Below are 19,357 nucleotides of genomic sequence, written 5' to 3'. Positions count from 1 at the left end.
GGTTTCAATGTTTAGGCACATCAGGGGCTCTCCAAACGCAACATGGCGTCCCATCTTAATTCCAGTCAATTTTGCATTGTAAAGTAAAATGGCTCTACTTCCCTTCCGAGCTCTGCTATGCGCCCAAACAGTGGTTTACCCCCACATATGGGATATCTTCATACTCAGGACAAATTGCACAACAACTTTTGTGGTCTAATTTCTTCTCTTACCCTTGGAAAAATAAAAAAATTGGGGGCGAAAGATCATTTTTGTGAAAAAATATGATTTTTTTTTTTATGGCTCTGCATTATAAACTTCTGTGAAGCACTTGTTGGGTCAAAGTGCTCACCACACATCTGGATAAGTTCCTTAAGGGGTCTACTTTCCAAAATGGTGTCACTTGTGGGGGGTTTCAATGTTTAGGCACATCAGGGGCTCTCCAAACGCAATATGGCGTCCCATCTCAATTCCAGTCAATTTTGCATTGAAAAGTAAAATGGCGCTCCTTTACTTCCGAGCTCTGCCATGCACCCAAACAGTGGTTTACCCCCACATATGGGGTATCAGCGTACTCAGGACAAATTGTACAACAACTTTCAGGGTCCATTTTCTCCTGTTACCCTTGGTAAAATAAAACAAATTGGAGCTGAAATAAATTTTGTGTGAAAAAAAGTTAAATGTTCATTTCTATTTAAGCATTCCAAAAATTCCTGTGAAACACCTGAAGGGTTAATAAACTTCTTGAATGTGGTTTTGAGCACCTTGAGGGGTGCAGTTTTTAGAATGGTGTCACACTTGGGTATTTTCTATCATATAGACCCCTCAAAATGACTTCAAATGAGATGTGGTCCCTAAAAAAAAATGGTGTTGTAAAAATGAGAAATTTCTGGTCAAATTTTAACCCTTATAACTCCCTAACAAAAAAATGTTGGTTCCAAAATTGTGCTGATGTAAAGTAGACATGTGGGAAATGCTACGTATTAAGTATTTTGCGTGACATATCTCTGTGATTTAACCCCTTCATGACCGTGGGATTTTCCGATTTTCCGTATTTGTTTTTCACTTCCCTCCTTCCCAGAGCCATAACTTTTTTATTTTTCCGTCAATTTGGCCATGTGAGGGCTTATTTTTTGCGGGACGAGTTGTACATTTGAAATACATCATTGGTTTTACCATGTCGTGTACTAGAAAACGGGAAAACAATTCCAAGTGTGGTGAAATTGCAAAAAAAGTGCAATCCCACACTTGTTTTTTGCTTGGCTTTTCTGCTAGGTTCACTAAATGCTAAAACTGACCTGCCATTATGATTCTCCAGGCCATTACGAGTTCATAGACACCTAACATGACTAGGTTATTTTTTACCTAAGTGGTGAAAAAAAATTCCAAACTTTGCTAAAAAAAAAAAAAAAATTGCGCCATTTTCCGATACTCATAGCGTCTACATTTTTCATGATCTGGGGTCGGTTGAGGGCTTTTTTTTGCGTGCCGAACTGGCGTTTTTAATGATACCATTTTGGTGCAGATATGTTCTTTTGATCGCCCGTTATTGCATTTTAATGCAATGTCACGGCAACCAAAAAAACGTAATTCTGGCGTTTCGGATTTTTTTCTCATTACGCCGTTTAGCGATCAGGTTAATGCTTTTTTTTATTGATAGATCGGGCGATTCTGAACGCGGCAATACCAAATATGTGTAGGTTTGATTTTTTTATTATTGATTTATTTTGATTGGGGCGAAAGAGGGGTGATTTAAACTTTTATTTTTTTTTATTTTTTTCACATTTTTTTAAACTTTTTTTTTTACTTTTGCCATGCTTCAATAGCATCCATAGGAGGCTATAAGCAGGCACAACTCGATCGCCTCTGCTACATAACAGCGATCATCAGATCGCTGCTATGCAGCAGAAAATCAGGTGTGCTGTGAGCGCCGACCACAAAGTGGCGCTCACAGCTACCGGCGATCAGTAACGATAGAGGTCTCAAGGACCTCTATGGTTACAATACTGAAGCATCGCCGACCCCCGATCATGTGACGGGGGTCGGCGATGACGTCATTTCCGGCCGCCCGGCCGGATGCGGTAGTTAAATGCCGCTGTCTGCGTTTGTCAGCGGCATTTAACTAGTTAATAGCGGCGGGTGAATCGCGATTTCACCCGCCGCTATTGCGGGCACATGTCAGCTGTTCAAAACAGCTGACATGTCCCGGCTTTGATGCGGGCTTACCGCGGAGCCCTGCATCAAAGCAGGGGACCTGACGTCGGACGTACTATCCCATCCGACGTCAGGAAGGGGTTACAGACATAAAAATTCAAAGTTGGAAAATTGCAAAATTTTCAAAATTTTCGCCAAATTTTATTTTTTTTCACAAATAAACACAGGTAATATCAAATAAATTTTACCACTGTCATGAAGTATAATATGTCACGAGAAAACAGTGTCAGAATCACCGGGATCCGTTGAAGCGTTCCAGAGTTATAACCTCATAAAGTGACAGTGGTCAGAATTGTAAAAATTGACTTGGTCATTAAAGTGCAAACCACCCTTGGGGGTACAGGGGTTAAAACCCCTTCATGACGGAGCCATTTTTCACTTTTGCGTTTTCGTTTTTTCCTCCCCTCCTTCCCAGAGCCATAACTTTTTTATTTTTCTGTCAATATGGCCAAGTAAGGGCTTGTTTTTTTGTGGGACGAGTTGTACTTTTGAACGATACCATTGGTTTTACCATGTCTTGTACTAGAAAACGGGGAAAAAATTCTAAGCGTGGTGCAATTGAAAAAAGTGCAATCCCACACTTGTTCTTTGTTTGGCTTTTTTGCTAGGTTCACTAAATGCTAAAACTGTCCTTCCATTGTGATTATCCAGGTCATTATTTTTTAACTAAGTGGTGAAAAAAAAGTCAAACTTTTCTAAAAAAAAAAATGGCGCAATTTTCCGATACTTGTAGCGTCTCCAAGCGGGAACTCGGCTTATTGTTTGTGCACCAAGTTTTTAATTATATCAATTTAGTGCAGATACGTTCTTTTGATCACCCGTTATTGCATTTTAATGCAATGTCGCAGCGACCAAAAAAATCATAATTCTGGCATTTTGAATTTTTTTCTTGCTACGCCGTTTAACGATCAGGTTAACCCTTTTTTTATTGATAGATCGGGTGATTCTGAACTCGGCAATACCAAATATGTGTATGTTTGATTTTTTATTGTTTTATTTTGAATGGGGCGAAAGGGAGGTGATTTAGACTTTTAGATTTTTTTATTTTTTACATATTTTTAAAAACATTTTTTTTACTTTTGCCATGCTTCAATAGCCTCCATGGTATGCTACAAGTTGGCACAACGCGATCGGCTCTGCTACATAGGAGCGATGCTCAGATCACTTCCATGTAGCTGAATTCCTACATTGCTATGAGCGAAGACCACAGAGTGGGGCTCATAGCAATCTGGCATCAACAACCATAGAGGTCTTACGGAGTCGTATGGTTGTCATGTCGACACATTGCTGACCCCCGATCACGTGTCGGGGGTCAGCGATGCGCCCATTTCCGGCCCGATGGCCGGAAGCGCTAGTTAAATGCTGCTGTCAGTGTTTGACAGTGGCATTTAACTGGTTAATAGTGGCGGGTGGATCGTGATTCCACTTGCCGCTATTGCATGCGCATGTCAGCTGTACAAAACAGCTGACATGTCACGGCTTTGATGTGGGCTCAGCGCCGGAGCCCACATCAAAGGGAGAGACATGACATTGCCCTGTACTAGTACGGCGCATGTCGTGAGGGGGTTAATATAAATATGGTCCAAAGGGTGTCCCTGAAAGTGATAATTCAAACAACAAACACTATATGCATCTCATCTATTACCACATAGTTTTTAGTTTTGCAGCCTATAAGCCTCTTCTGGCCTTTAGCTAGTCTGCGTACATAGATAGGAGGTTTACCCATAGCCTTATGATAGAACCTTAAGGCCTGGGTCGCACCAATGTTGATTATCTCATGCGAGAGTATCAGGCAGATTATGCTAATTACACTCAGCTCGAACTCTGATCAGAGTTTGAGCCGAGTATCAGCATTGTGGGATCCGATTCTCTCACATAAGAGAATCGTATCGCAGGAGTGGAGAAGACAGAGAACTTGCTTTCTCCATCACCTCCATTATCTATTTGTGTGTAAATGTTTTACATGCACCAATAGACTTGAATGGGTTTGCGCGGTATGAAGCTACTCATATGAAGCTACTCACAGCATGTTGCGATTTTTTTCTCATGACAATCTGCACTCCCCCATAATATAATGTAGTGCTATCCAATAAAACTTTGGATAGCACTTGTCCAACTTCTGTGCTTGTGTGATCGAGCCCGGACAATGCAACATAAAGTAATGGAGCACAGTGGTTTTGCACATCTATTGATAACTTACCAGCAATAAAAATGGTTATGCAGTTTTTTTTAAGGTTGTTTTTTCACCAATATTTGGAGTGCTGCTGCTGTTTTTCTTGCTTCTTTGGACTTTTCATGCACTTTTTTCACAGCAAGCACCTCCAGCAAGGTGAAGGTTTCCGGAAGGTGTCCGTGATTCAGTTTATTCATCCTTTAACAGTCAGTACTAGTGTTGAGCATTCCGATACCGCAAGTATCGGGTATCGGCCGATACTTGCGGTATCGGAATTCCGATACCGGGATTCCGATACTTGCCGCATATCGGATACCGGAATCGGAAGTTCCAAGATTCAAAATGCAGAAATTCAGCCAATGAGAATGATTCCAAGTGTGGGCACATCCTGTTTAGCATGGAGGGCATGAAACTACTGGCAAGGCTGTGATTGGCTGCTGAAATGATGTCATGATGCAGTTTAAAAGTCGCTGGCGCCATTTTGCGATCACTCTGCTGTGAATTCAGTTAGTGACAGGACGCTGTTTGCTGACTGAGGGACAGTTTAGAGATAGCGATTTGCTTCTTTGTGCTTTCCAAAGGCTAATTTAGCAACCGCTGTGTTCACCTACTATTCACCTTCCTTTTGCCTTGTAGCGCTGTTTTCACAGCGATCTGCAAGGTCTGTGTGTGTGTGTGTGTGAGTGCAGCCCACTCTCTAGTCTGAGTGCAGCCACATAGGCCATCCATAGCTGGTTGTATTCAGTTCAGGGAGGGTGGTTCATTGCCTCATACTGTTCTTTTTTTTTTTTTTTTTTTTTTTTCAAGTAGTGTAGTCTGCTGCTAATTTATTCAAAAAAATCCTATTAGTGTCTTTCCACCCGTCTCCAGCTAATTTGTGGAAAAACACTACATAGGATAAAGTAGAGGAGGGTTTTTGGGCCTTGCAGCGCCGTTTACGGCTGTCTGCACGGTCTCCGTGTGACTGCAGCTCGCCCTGTAGTCTGTGAGCAGCCGTAGCCTGGTTGTCTCCAGCTCAGGGTTGTTCACTGCGTCATACCGCCAAATCAATTTTCATTTTGTTTTAAGTAGTGCAGGCTGCTGCACATTTTTTCAAAAAATTCCTATTAGTGTCTTTCCACCCGTCTCCAGCTAATTTGTGGAAAAACACTACATAGGATAACGTAGAGGAGGGTTTTTGGGCCTTGCAGCGCCGTTTACGGCTGTCTGCACGGTCTCCATGTGACTGCAGCTCGCCCTGTAGTCTGTGAGCAGCCGTAGCCTGGTTGTCTCCAGCTCAGGGTTGTTCACTGCGTCATACCGCCAAATCAATTTTCATTTTGTTTTAAGTAGTGCAGGCTGCTGCACATTTTTTCAAAAAATTCCTATTAGTGTCTTTCCACCCGTCTCCAGCTAACTTGTGGAAAAACACTACATAGGATAACGTAGAGGAGGGTTTTTGGGCCTTGCAGCGCCGTTTACGTCTGTCTGCATGGTCTCCGTGTGACTGCAGCTCTATCCGTTGTCAGTTCAGCCCCCAAAAAATAAATAAATAATAAAGTTCACCAAACACACCAGTGACACCACTTTACATTTGTGTAGGCCACATTAGCTCATATTAAAGTCTAGTCCACACTTTAGAAAATTAGTGTTTCTTATACCTGTTAGGAGGAGTTGCTCAGGAATAAGCACACAAAGCCGTTAGTACTTTTCTGCTTATCTTTATCAGTCAACCAAGATGAAGAAGGCAGTGAGTAAGGCACGTGGGCGTGGGCGTGGGCGCGGAGCAGGGAGGGGACGTGGGGATTCTGTGCCTGCTGCGGGCACCGGTGACTCATCAGCACCCACATTCACCAGGCAACAGTCGTTCATGCGCAGCTTTGTGTCAGAGCGCCGTACACCGCTGCTGCGTGAAGAACAAATTGAAGCCGTTGTCGGATGGATGGCAGCTAATGCATCAACTTCAATTAGTGCCACATCCTCTCAGACACAGAGCACTGGAGAGCAGCCATCTGTCTCTTCACCACCTGCCAAATTGCCCAGGCAGACAGAGAGCCCAGGACAGGAGCCGTCTCTACTTCTGTTCTCTGAATCTCTTGGCTTGGAAACAGGGGGCCAGCCAAGCAGCATTGGAGAAATGGAAGAAGAGGCAGGGTGCAGTGATGCCCAACAGCTTTTTCTCTCTTCCTCTGAAGAGGCGGGTGGGCCAGTGGCTCCGGTCACCACATCGCAGGCCGCATCAGCTGATGATGACACTCAGGTGCCACTTACTGGTGCGTGCTCTGCTGCTGAGACTACCCAGGAGGAGCAGTTGGGGGCAGAGGGTAGTGTAGATGATGAGGTCCTTGACCCATCTTGGCGTGAGGGACAGGAAGGTGGTGGGAGCAGCTCTGAGGAAGAGATTCCCCGTACGGCCCAAAGAGGGAGAGGGAGGGGGAAGACTGCGGATCCTGCAGCCTCCGCTTTGGCACCCGTTAGGAGCATGTCTCTTCCAAAAGCCAAAAAGGGCGCTCCCAAGACTTGCAGTGCCTGGTCCTTTTTTGACACAGTTGCAGATGACATTTGCTATGTCAGATGCAAGGTGTGTCATCAAAAAGTCAAAAGAGGGAAAAATGTCAGCAACCTCAATACCTCCAACATGTGGAAACATGTGCGCAACAGGCACCCGGTGGAGTTAGAAAAACACACTGAAGAGCTAGGCCAACCAACAGCGGCAGCTACCACCTCTTCAGCTCGTGTTGCCTCTTCCTCTAGCTCACACGCAGCTGGTTCGGCTTCCTCCCAGGATCGCCGTGGAAGAACCTCGGGCCCTGTTGTCCAGAGACCCGCTGTAATTCCACCCGCAGCACCACTTTCCCAGTCATCCACACACTCCCAGCCCAGTCTACAGCCATCGGTAGTACAGGCATGGGAGAAAAGGCGGCCTTTCTCGTCAAACCACCCACGAGCACAGGCTCTGACTGCAGGCATTGCCAAACTTCTTTCACTGGAAATGCTGTCATTCAGGCTGGTGGAGACTGACAGCTTCCGTGACTTGATGTCATTGGCAGTCCCACAGTACAATGTGCCCAGCCGCTTTTACTTCAGCAGGCAAGCCGTCCCTGCCCTGCACAAGCATGTGGAGGGACACATAAAACACGCGCTACTGAACGCCGTCAGTAGCAAGGTCCACCTCACCACCGATGCGTGGACCAGTCAACATGGACAGGGGCGATACCTGTCCCTCACTGCCCATTGGGTTAATGTCGTTGAGCCGGGTACAGACCGTGCGAGTGGCGCAGGACGTGTCCTGCCCACTCCAAGGATTGCAGGAATCCATTCTGTACGCATTGACTCCTCCTCTTACACCAGTTCCTCAGAATCATCGCTGCAGGAGCCGTCACAGTCCACCTCCACATGGACCCGTGATGAACGTGTACCTGTTACGACCGACATGAGCACAGCCGTGGCCAAACGTCAACAGGCCGTGTTGAAATTAATTTTTTTGGGGAATCGTAGCCACACAGCGCAGGAGCTCTGGAATGCCATCAAGCAGGAGAGCGATGTGTGGTTTGTGCCAGCGAATCTCCAGCCAGGCATGGTAGTGTGTGATAATGGCCGAAATCTGGTGGCAGCTCTGGGCCTCGGCAACCTCACTCACATCCCATGTCTGGCACATGTGCTCAATTTGGTCGTGCAGAGCTTTTTGAGGGACTATCCGGATCTTGATGCACTGCTGCACAAGGTCCGCCTAGAGTGTGCTCACTTGCGGCGTTCCAGCACGGCAAAAGCGCGCATTGCGGCTCTGCAGCGCCGACACCGCCTGCTGGAACATCGCATCATATGTGACCTACCTACCAGGTGGAATTCCACGTTACATATGTTGGAGCGGTTGTGTGAGCAGCAGCAAGCTGTAATGGAGTACCAGCTGCTTCAGGCGCAAAGAAGTCGCAGTCAGCGCCGTACAGACTTCACAACCACAGAGTGGGCCACTATGAATGACGTCTGCCAGGTTTTGCGTCCCTTTGATTATTCCACGCGGATGGCGAGTGCAGATGATGCACTAGTCAGCATGACTGTCCCCCTTATCTGCCTGCTTGAAAAATCACTGCAAGCGCTAAGGGATGATGTTGTGGAAGAGGTGGAGGATGAGGATTCACCATTTCCATCATCTTCTGGACAGTCAGCGCCACGTGGTTCCTCACAAATGCGTAGGCAGGGGACAGTTTGTGAGGAGGATGAGGAGGAGTCAATGGAGGAGGAAGACATCCGTCCAGAGGAGGGAGTTACCGAATTGTCCAGTACTCAGTGTGTACAGCGAGGGTGGGGTGATGACGAGCGGACAGAGACCACGCCTCCAGCAGGGGACAGCGTTTCTTGGGCAGTTGGCAGTCTGCAGCACATGGTGGATTACATGCTGCAGTGCCTGAGAAACGACCGCCGCATCGCCCACATTCTCAACATGTCTGATTATTGGGTGTTCACCCTCCTCGATCCTCGCTACCGGGACAACGTAGAAAGCCTCATCACACCGTTGAACCGGGAGCGAAAAATGCGGGAGTACCAAGACACACTGGTCAATTCCATCATCTTCTCCATTCCAACTGAGAGAAGTGCTGCTAGTGCATTCCAAAGCAGCTCAGTGCGTCCAGGCAGTGGTGGAGGCTCTGCACAAAGAGGGAGCAGAAGCAGTGCCTCTGCCCAAGGCAAGACCAGTATGGCCCAACTGTGGCACAGTTTTCTGTGCCCCCCACAAAAGTCTACACCATCACAGACGGCTCCAGTCAGCAGGAGGCAACGGTTCCGTCAGATGGTGACAGACTACATGTCTTGCCCTCTTGCTGTACTCCCAGACGGCTCTTCCCCTTTCAAGTTTTGGGTCTCAAAGCTGGATACATGGCCAGAGCTAAGCCAGTATGCATTGGAGGTGCTGTCTTGCCCTGCGGCCAGTGTATTATCGGAACGTGTCTTTAGTGCTGCAGGTGGTGTACTAACTGACCGTCGCATGCGACTATCCTCCGATAACGTTGACCGGCTTACTTTCCTGAAAATGAACAAGGCCTGGATCTCGCAGGAATTTGCCACTCCTCCTCCTGATTAAATAATTAGGTCACTGTATACGTTATCCAGGTCTCCTGTTGTGTTCATCTTTCTACCACCTGAACTTAAATTCCTGGGCTCCAACATCGCCAGTTGAGGCTCAGAAGTGCCGTCTGCACAGTCAAAACATACGACCCAGTGTTATTGGGTTTCAGTAACGTCAGCTGATCCCCAGCTGTGTAGCCGGCAATGTGTCATGCAACCGCCACGCTGACACAACAACTGAAATGTAAGAGAATCTGTCCCCCCCCCAAGGCGTTTGTTACTGAAAGAGCCACCTTGTGCAGCAGTAATGCTGCACAAGGAAAAGGTAGCTATTTCGGTTTAGCTCCTTGCACACGCAGAACTTAACACTTATAAAATGTGTCCACTGATACCGTAAAACCGTCCCGGAGGTGGGACTTTCCTTCATAATATGACGCAGCACAGCCGTCATTCCTACCCCCCCGGCGCTGCGCCCCGGCTCCTCAGCGTTGTTTGATTCCGTCCCGGAGCCTGCGCTGTTATGTTATCCCGTGGCCAGGCACACTTAGCGCTGCCCGTCTTCTGGCATCATTTGGTGTCAGGATGGCTGCGCCTGTGCGGCCGCGCTGGCCGAGAGCCCGCCTCGCAGTGTCTTCTGATTTAATCCCACTGGGGGCCTGGGATCCATGGACATGCGCATTGCATATCTGAACCTCCACCTCTCACTCATCTCCCTATGGCTTCTTCAGACTGTTCGGTGTCAGCTGGTCCCTAATAGAATGCCACGGTCGTGACACCGCACAGTCTTAAGAAGCCGTAGGGAGGGGAGTGAGAGGCGAGGATATGCACTGCGCATGGCCATGGATTCCAGGCCCCCAGTGGGATAAAATCAGAAGACACTGCGAGGCGGGCTCTCGTCCAGCGCGGCCGCACAGGCGCAGCCAGCCTGACACCAAATGATGTCAGAAGATGGGCAGCGCTAAGTGTGCCTGGCCAAGGGATAACTTAACAGCGCAGGCTCCGGGACGGAATCAAACAACGCTGATGAGCCGGGGCGCGGCGCCGGGGGGGTAGGAATGACGGCTGTGCTGCGTCATATTACGAAGGAAAGTCCCACCTCCGGGATGGTTTCACGGTTTCAGGGGACACATTTTATAAGTGTTTAGTTCTGTGTTTGCAGGGAGCGTGATGAAAAGAGCCACCTTTTCCTTTTGCATCTTTTGTGCTGCACAAGCTGGCTCTTTCAGCTACAAACGCCTTGGGGGGGGGGTTAAAGGTTCCCTTTCGACTTTCTCAGGCTTCGGCCTACATTGTGTTCCTCTGCTTTTCCACCTGTCCCTGGGCTCCAACACCGCCAGTTGCCGTCCAGAAGTGCTGTCCGCACAATCCCAACAGTCGCTCCTCTGTTATTGGGGTTCAGTAACGTCAGCTGTTCCCCAGCTGTGTGTGTGGCAATCCCTCCTACCTCCTCCACCTCCCCCTCCTGTCCCTGGGCTCCAACACCGCCAGTTGCCGTCCAGAAGTGCTGTATGCACAGTCAACAGTCCCTCCTCTGTTATTGGGGTTCAGTAACGTCAGCTGTTCCCCTGCTGTGTGTGTGGCAATCCCTCCTACCTCCTCCTCCTCCACCTGTCCCTGGGCTCCAACACCGCCAGTTGCCGTCCAGAAGTGCTGTACGCACAGTCAACAGTCCCTCCTCTGTTATTGGGGTTCAGTAACGTCAGCTGTTCCCCTGCTGTGTGTGTGGCAATCCCTCCTACCTCCTCCTCCTCCACCTGTCCCTGGGCTCCAACACTGCCAGTTGCCGTCCAGAAGTGCTGTACGCACAGTCAACAGTCCCTCCTCTGTTATTGGGGTTCAGTAACGTCAGCTGTTCCCCTGCTGTGTGTGTGGCAATCCCTCCTACCTCCTCCTACCTCCTCCTCCTCCACCTGTCCCTGGGCTCCAACACCGCCAGTTGCCGTCCAGAAGTGCTGTACGCACAGTCAACAGTCCCTCCTCTGTTATTGGGGTTCAGTAACGTCAGCTGTTCCCCTGCTGTGTGTGTGGCAATCCCTCCTACCTCCTCCTCCTCCACCTGTCCCTGGGCTCCAACACCGCCAGTTGCCGTCCAGAAGTGCTGTACGCACAGTCAACAGTCCCTCCTCTGTTATTGGGGTTCAGTAACGTCAGCTGTTCCCCTGCTGTGTGTGTGGCAATCCCTCCTACCTCCTCCTCCTCCACCTGTCCCTGGGCTCCAACACCGCCAGTTGCCGTCCAGAAGTGCTGTACGCACAGTCAACAGTCCCTCCTCTGTTATTGGGGTTCAGTAACGTCAGCTGTTCCCCTGCTGTGTGTGTGGCAATCCCTCCTACCTCCTCCTACCTCCTCCTCCTCCACCTGTCCCTGGGCTCCAACACCGCCAGTTGCCGTCCAGAAGTGCCGTACGCACAGTCAACAGTCCCTCCTCTGTTATTGGGGTTCAGTAACGTCAGCTGTTCCCCTGCTGTGTGTGTGGCAATCCCTCCTACCTCCTCCTCCTCCACCTGTCCCTGGGCTCCAAAACCGCCAGTTGCCGTCCAGAAGTGCTGTACGCACAGTCAACAGTCCCTCTTCTGTTATTGGGGTTCAGTAACGTCAGCTGTTCCCCAGCTGTGTGTGTGGCAATCCCTCCTACCTCCTCCACCTCCTTCTCCTCCACCTGTCCCTGGGCTCCAACACCGCTAGTTGCCGTCCAGTAGTGCTGTACGCACAGTCAACAGTCCCTCCTCTGTTATTAGGGTTCAGTAACGTCAGCTGTTCCCCTTCTGTGTGTGTGGCAATCCCTCCTACCTCCTCCACCTCCTCCTCCTCCACCTGTCCCTGGGCTCCAACACCGCCAGTTGCCGTCCAGAAGTGCTGTACGCACAGTCAACAGTCCCTCCTCTGTTATTGGGGTTCAGTAACGTCAGCTGTTCCCCTGCTGTGTGTGTGGCAATCCCTCCTACCTCCTCCTACCTCCTCCTCCTCCACCTGTCCCTGGGCTCCAACACCGCCAGTTGCCGTCCAGAAGTGCTGTACGCACAGTCAACAGTCCCTCCTCTGTTATTGGGGTTCAGTAACGTCAGCTGTTCCCCTGCTGTGTGTGTGGCAATCCCTCCTACCTCCTCCTCCTCCACCTGTCCCTGGGCTCCAACACCGCCAGTTGCCGTCCAGAAGTGCTGTACGCACAGTCAACAGTCCCTCCTCTGTTATTGGGGTTCAGTAACGTCAGCTGTTCCCCAGCTGTGTGTGTGGCAATCCCTCCTACCTCCTCCTACCTCCTCCTCCTCCACCTGTCCCTGGGCTCCAACACCGCCAGTTGCTGTCCAGAAGTGCTGTACGCACAGTCAACAGTCCCTCCTCTGTTATTGGGGTTCAGTAACGTCAGCTGTTCCCCTGCTGTGTGTGTGGCAATCCCTCCTACCTCCTCCTACCTCCTCCTCCTCCACCTGTCCCTGGGCTCCAACACCGCCAGTTGCCGTCCAGAAGTGCTGTCCGCACAGAGCCAAACACCTCGCCAATGTGTTAGTGGGGTTCAGCACCGCCAGCTGTTCCCCTGCTGTGCAGCCGGCAACGTGTACTGCGACCGCCACACAGGCACAACAAGTTAAATTTAAGGGAACCTGTCCCCCCCCCCCAGGCGTTTGTTACTGAAGGAGCCACCTTGTGCAGCAGTAATGATGCAAAGGGAAAAAGTCCCTCTTTTCGTGGTGCTCCTTGCACATGCTGATCCTAACACTTATGAAAAGTGTCCCCTCCTACCGTGATACCGTCCGGTTGGTGGAACTTTCCTTTGTGATGTGACGCAGCACAGCCGTCATTCTTACCCCCTTGGCGCCGTGCGCTGCCTCCTCAGCGTTGTTTGAATCAGTCCCGGAGCCTGCGCTGTTAGGTTAGCCCTTGGCCATGCACACATTTTGCGCTGCCCGTCTTCTGACATCATTTGGTGTCAGGCTGGCTGCGCCTGTGCGGCCGCGCTGGCCGAGAGCCCGCCTCGTACTGTCTTCTGATTTAATCCCACTGGGGGCCAGAGATCCATGGACATGCACAGTGCATATCTGAACCTCCACCTCTCACCCATCTCCCTACGGCTTATTCAAACTGTGCGGTGTCAGCTGGTCCCTAATAGCATGCCACGGCCGTGACACCGCACAGTCAGAAGAAGCCGTAGGGAGATGAGTGAGAGGTGGAGGTTCAGATATGCACTGCGCATGTCCATGGATCTCAGGCCCCCAGTGGGATTAAATCAGAAGACAGTACGAGGCGGGCTCTCGGCCAGCGCGGCCGCACAGGCGCAGCCAGCCTGACACCAAATGATGTCAGAAGACGGGCAGCGCAAAATGTGTGCATGGCCAAGGGCTAACCTAACAGCGCAGGCTCCGGGACTGATTCAAACAACGCTGAGGAGGCGGCGCACGGCGCCAAGGGGGTAAGAATGACGGCTGTGCTGCGTCACATCACAAAGGAAAGTTCCACCTACCGGACGGTATCACGGTAGGAGGGGACACTTTTTATAAGTGTTAGGTTCAGCATGTGCAAGGACCATAATTAAAAGAGCTAAGTGTACCTTTTCCAGCATTAGTGCTGTACACGATGGCTCTTTCAGCTACAAATGCCTGGGGGGGGGGTTAAAGTTTCCCTTTCAACTTGCTCCGGTGCAGGCTTCGGCCTACACTCTGCTCCCTCTCCTCCTCCTGCTGACCCTGGGCTCTAACACCGCCAGTTGGGGCCCAGATGTGCTAGCTGCACAGAGCCAAACACCAGCCAATGTGTCAGTGGGGTTCAGCACCGCCAGCTGTTCCCCTGATGTGCAGCCGGCAACGTGTCCTGCAACAGCCACGCAGGCACAACAGACCCAAAGCTGCCGCCAGTGCAGGCTTCGGCCTACACTCTGCTCCATCTCCTCCTCCTGCTGACCCCGGGCTCTAACACCGCCAGTTGGGGCCCGGTACTGCCAGCTGCACAGAGAAAAACACCAGCCAATGTGTCAGTGGGGTTCAGCACCGCCAGCTTTTCCCCTGCTGTGTAGCCGGCAACGTGTCCTGCGACCGCCACGCAGACACAAGAACTGAAATTGAAGGGAACCTGTCCACCCTCCCCCAGGTGTTTCTATGTTTTACAGCCACCTTGTACAGCAGTAATGCTACATGTGTGCAAGGTGGCTCAGAAACGTATTCTCCTTGCACTCGTGGAACTTAACACGTCTAAAATGTGTCCTCTGTGACCATTAAAACGTCCCTCAGGTGTGATTTTTCTTTGTATTGACACGCAACAAGCTCCTTGGTAACGCTGCCCGTCTTCTGGCATCATTGTTTGGCTGGGTGCGCCTCTGCGGCCGCCCTGCCCGACACAACGCCCCTCGTTGTCTTATTTATTTTGACTGCGAGGGTGTGATTAACGGGCATGAGCAGTGCATATCTTCGCCAGGCTGTCACTCAGCTCCTTCCGCCTTCTTCAGACTGTGCGGCTTCATGGCCGCGGCATGCGATAAGGGATCAGCTGACGCCACATAGTCTGAAGCAGGTGTAAGAACCCAAGCGAGAGGCGAACATATGTACTGCGCCAGGCCATGAATCCCAGCCCCGCAGTGTTTTAACTATGTCAAGACACTGCGGGGCTGGGATTCATGGGCATCGCGAACCGCACCGGCCGACATCAAATGATGTCAGAGGACGGGCAGCGCTAACAGCGCAAAGCCAGGGGATAACACGACAGCGCAGACTCCTGTACAGCAAATAACAACGCTCAGGAGGCTGCACCCAGCACCAAGGTGGGATTCTTGACATCTGTGCTGCGTCTCATTACAACGGGAACTCGCGCCTCCAACACAGTTTGACTGTATAAAGGGCTAAATGTTATACGTGTTTCATTCAGCGTGTGCAAGGAGCAAAATTAAAAGAGCAACCTTTGACTTGTGCAGCACTACTGCTGCATAAGCTGTGGCTCTTCTACTTTGTAACCCCTGAGGGGGGGTTAAAGGTTACCTTTGAAATTGGTTCAAGTAGGCTTCGGCCTACACTCTGCTCCCCCTGCAGAGCCCGGGCTCCAACACCGCCAGTTGGGGCCCGGTACTGCTAGCTGCACAGAGCCAAACACCAGCCAATGTGTCAGTGGGGTTCAGCACCGCCAGCTGTTCCCCTGCTGTGCAGCCGGCAACGTGTCCTGCAACAGCCACGCAGGCACAACAGACCCAAAGCTGCCGCCAGTGCAGGCTTCGGCCTACACTCTGCTCCATCTCCTCCTCCTGCTGACCCCGGGCTCTAACACCGCCAGTTGGGGCCCGGTACTGCTAGCTGCACAGAGAAAAACACCAGCCAATGTGTCAGTGGGGTTCAGCACCGCCAGCTGTTCCCCTGCTGTGCAGCCGGCATCGTGTCCTGCAAAAGCCACGCAGACACAAGAACTGAAATTGAAGGGAACCTGTCCCCCCTCCCCCAGGCGTTTGTACGTTTTTAAGGCCACCTTGTACAGCGGTAATGCTGCATGTGTGCAAGGTGGCTCATAAACGTATTCTCCTCGCACATGTGGAACTGAAAACACGTCTGAAATGTGTCCTCTGTGTGACCATTTAACCGTCCCGGGGGTGTGACTTTCCTTTGTAATGACACGCTGCAACCCCCTTGGTAGCGCTGCCCGTCTTCTGGCATCATTGTTTGGCTGCCTGCGCCTCTGCGGCCGCCCTGACCCACACAATGCCCCTCGGTGTCTTATTTCTTGGGACTGCGAGGGTGTGATTGATGGGCATGAGCAGTGCATCAGTTCGCCTGTCCCTCATCTCCTTCCGCCTTCTTCAGACTGTGCGGTTTCATGGCCGTGGCATGCGATAAGGGATCAGCTGACGCCGCACAGTCTGCAGCGGGTGTAAGGACCCGAGTGCGAGAGGCGAACATATGTGCTGCGCCAGGCCATGAATCACAGCCCCGCAGTGTTTTAACAATGTTAAGACACCGCGGGGCTGGGATTCATGGTCATCGCGAACCGCAGCGGCCGACATTAAATGAGGTCAGAAGATGGGCAGCGCTAACAGCGCTAGGCCAGGGGATAACACGACAGCGCAGACTCCTGTACAGCAAATAACAACGCTCAGGAGGCTGCACCCAGCACCAAGGTGGGATTCTTGACATCTGTGCTGCGTCTCATTACAATGGGAACTCGCGCCTCCAACACAGTTTGACTGTATAAAGGGCTAAATGTTATACGTGTTTCATTCAGCGTGTGCAAGGAGCAAAATTAAAAGAGCAACCTTTGACTTGTGCAGCACTACTGCTGCATAAGCTGTGGCTCTTCCACTTTGTAACCCCTGAGGGGGGGTTAAAGGTTACCTTTGAAATTGGTTCAAGTAGGCTTCGGCCTACACTCTGCTCCCCCTGCAGAGCCCGGGCTCCAACACCGCCAGTTGGGGCCCGGTACTGCTAGCTGCACAGAGCCAAACACCAGCCAATGTGTCAGTGGGGTTCAGCACCGCCAGCTGTTCCCCTGCTGTGCAGCCGGCAACGTGTCCTGCAACAGCCACGCAGGCACAACAGACACAAAGCTGCCGCCAGTGCAGGCTTCGGCCTACACTCTGCTCCATCTCCTCCTCCTGCTGACCCCGGGCTCTAACACCGCCAGTTGGGGCCCGGTACTGCTAGCTGCACAGAGAAAAACACCAGCCAATGTGTCAGTGGGGTTCAGCACCGCCAGCTGTTCCCCTGCTGTGCAGCCGGCATCGTGTCCTGCAAAAGCCACGCAGACACAAGAACTGAAATTGAAGGGAACCTGTCCCCCCTCCCCCAGGCGTTTGTACGTTTTTAAGGCCACCTTGTACAGCGGTAATGCTGCATGTGTGCAAGGTGGCTCATAAACGTATTCTCCTCGCACATGTGGAACTGAAAACACGTCTGAAATGTGTCCTCTGTGTGACCATTTAACCGTCCCGGGGGTGTGACTTTCCTTTGTAATGACACGCTGCAACCCCCTTGGTAGCGCTGCCCGTCTTCTGGCATCATTGTTTGGCTGCCTGCGCCTCTGCGGCCGCCCTGACCCACACAACGCCCCTCGGTGTCTTATTTCTTGGGACTGCGAGGGTGTGATTGATGGGCATGAGCAGTGCATCAGTTCGCCTGTCCCTCATCTCCTTCCGCCTTCTTCAGACTGTGCGGCTTCATGGCCGTGGCATGCGATAAGGGATCAGCTGACGCCGCACAGTCTGCAGCGGGTGTAAGGACCCGAGTGCGAGAGGTGAACATATGTGCTGCGCCAGGCCATGAATCACAGCCCCGCAGTGTTTTAACAATGTTAAGACACCGCGGGGCTGGGATTCATGGTCATCGCGAACCGCAGCGGCCGACATTAAATGAGGTCAGAAGATGGGCAGCGCTAACAGCGCTAGGCCAGGGGATAACACGACAGCGCAGACTCCTGTACAGCAAATAACAACGCTCAGGAGGCTGCACCCAGCACCAAGGTGGGATTCTTGACATCTGTGCTGCGTCTCATTACAAAGGGAACTCGCGCCTCCAACACAGTTTGACTGTATAAAGGGCTAAATGTTATACGTGTTTCATTCAGCGTGTGCAAGGAGCAAAATTAAAAGAGCAACCTTTGACTTGTGCAGCACTACTGCTGCATAAGCTGTGGCTCTTCTACTTTGTAACCCCTGAGGGGGGGTTAAAGGTTACCTTTGAAATTGGTTCAAGTAGGCTTCGGCCTACACTCTGCTCCCCCTGCAGAGCCCGGGCTCCAACACCGCCAGTTGGGGCCCGGTACTGCTAGCTGCACAGAGCCAAACACCAGCCAATGTGTCAGTGGGGTTCAGCACCGCCAGCTGTTCCCCTGCTGTGCAGCCGGCAACGTGTCCTGCAACAGCCACGCAGGCACAACAGACCCAAAGCTGCCGCCAGTGCAGGCTTCGGCCTACACTCTGCTCCATCTCCTCCTCCTGCTGACCCCGGGCTCTAACACCGCCAGTTGGGGGCCGGTACTGCTAGCTGCACAGAGAAAAACACCAGCCAATGTGTCAGTGGGGTTCAGCACCGCCAGCTGTTCCCCTGCTGTGCAGCCGGCATCGTGTCCTGAAAAAGCCACGCAGACACTTGCTCTTGTACCTTCTGCTCCCCATCCTGGTTCCAGTACCGTCAGCTGGTTCCGGGCAGAGCCTTTGGCTTAGGTGCCTCCCTCTGGGTATCCGAGTTCCACCAACGTCAGGTGGTCCTTGGTAGTGCTTTCAGGCACGGGTACCTCCTGCTTAGTAACCGGGTTCCAGTAACGTCAGCTGGTCTTCGGTAGTTCCATTGGCTCTTGGACCTTTGGCTACCCATCCGGGTTCCAGCACCGTCAGCTGGTTCTCGGCAGTGTCTTTTGCTCTTGTACCTTCTGCTCCCCATCCTGGTTCCAGTACCGTCAGCTGGTTCCGGGCAGAGCCTTTGGCTTAGGTGCCTGCCTCTGGGTATCCGAGTTCCACCAACGTCAGGTGGTCCTTGGTAGTGCTTTCAGGCACGGGTACCTCCTGCTTAGTAACCGGGTTCCAGTAACGTCAGCTGGTCCTCGGTAGTTCCATTGGCTCTTGGACCTTCGGGTAGCCATCCGAGTTCCAGTTCCATCAGCTGGTTCTCGGCATTTTCTCAGCCTTCTTGTACCTTCTGCTACATTTCCAAGTTCAAGAGACTAAACACGATGACCCGGAAGACCACCCCTAAGATGACGACGACACCAGAGACGACAACCACCGTGATGACGACGACCCTGGAGACGATGACCCCGAAGACCACCCCGATGACGACGACCCCGGAGACGACGACCCTGAAGACCACCCCGATGACGACGACCCCGGAGACGACGACCCTGGAGACGACGACGACCTGGAAGACCGAGAAGCAGAAGAACAAGAGGCTGCAGAACAAAGAGCAGAAGAACATTAAGCATAACACTAAATATCAGAGCAAAAAATATTATCTAAATTATAAGCAGAAGAAGACTAAGCAGTGTATG

Source organism: Ranitomeya variabilis, chromosome 6, assembly GCF_051348905.1.
Source record: "Ranitomeya variabilis isolate aRanVar5 chromosome 6, aRanVar5.hap1, whole genome shotgun sequence".
NCBI lineage: Eukaryota > Metazoa > Chordata > Amphibia > Anura > Dendrobatidae > Ranitomeya > Ranitomeya variabilis.
This window is presented reverse-complemented; position numbering follows the sequence as displayed.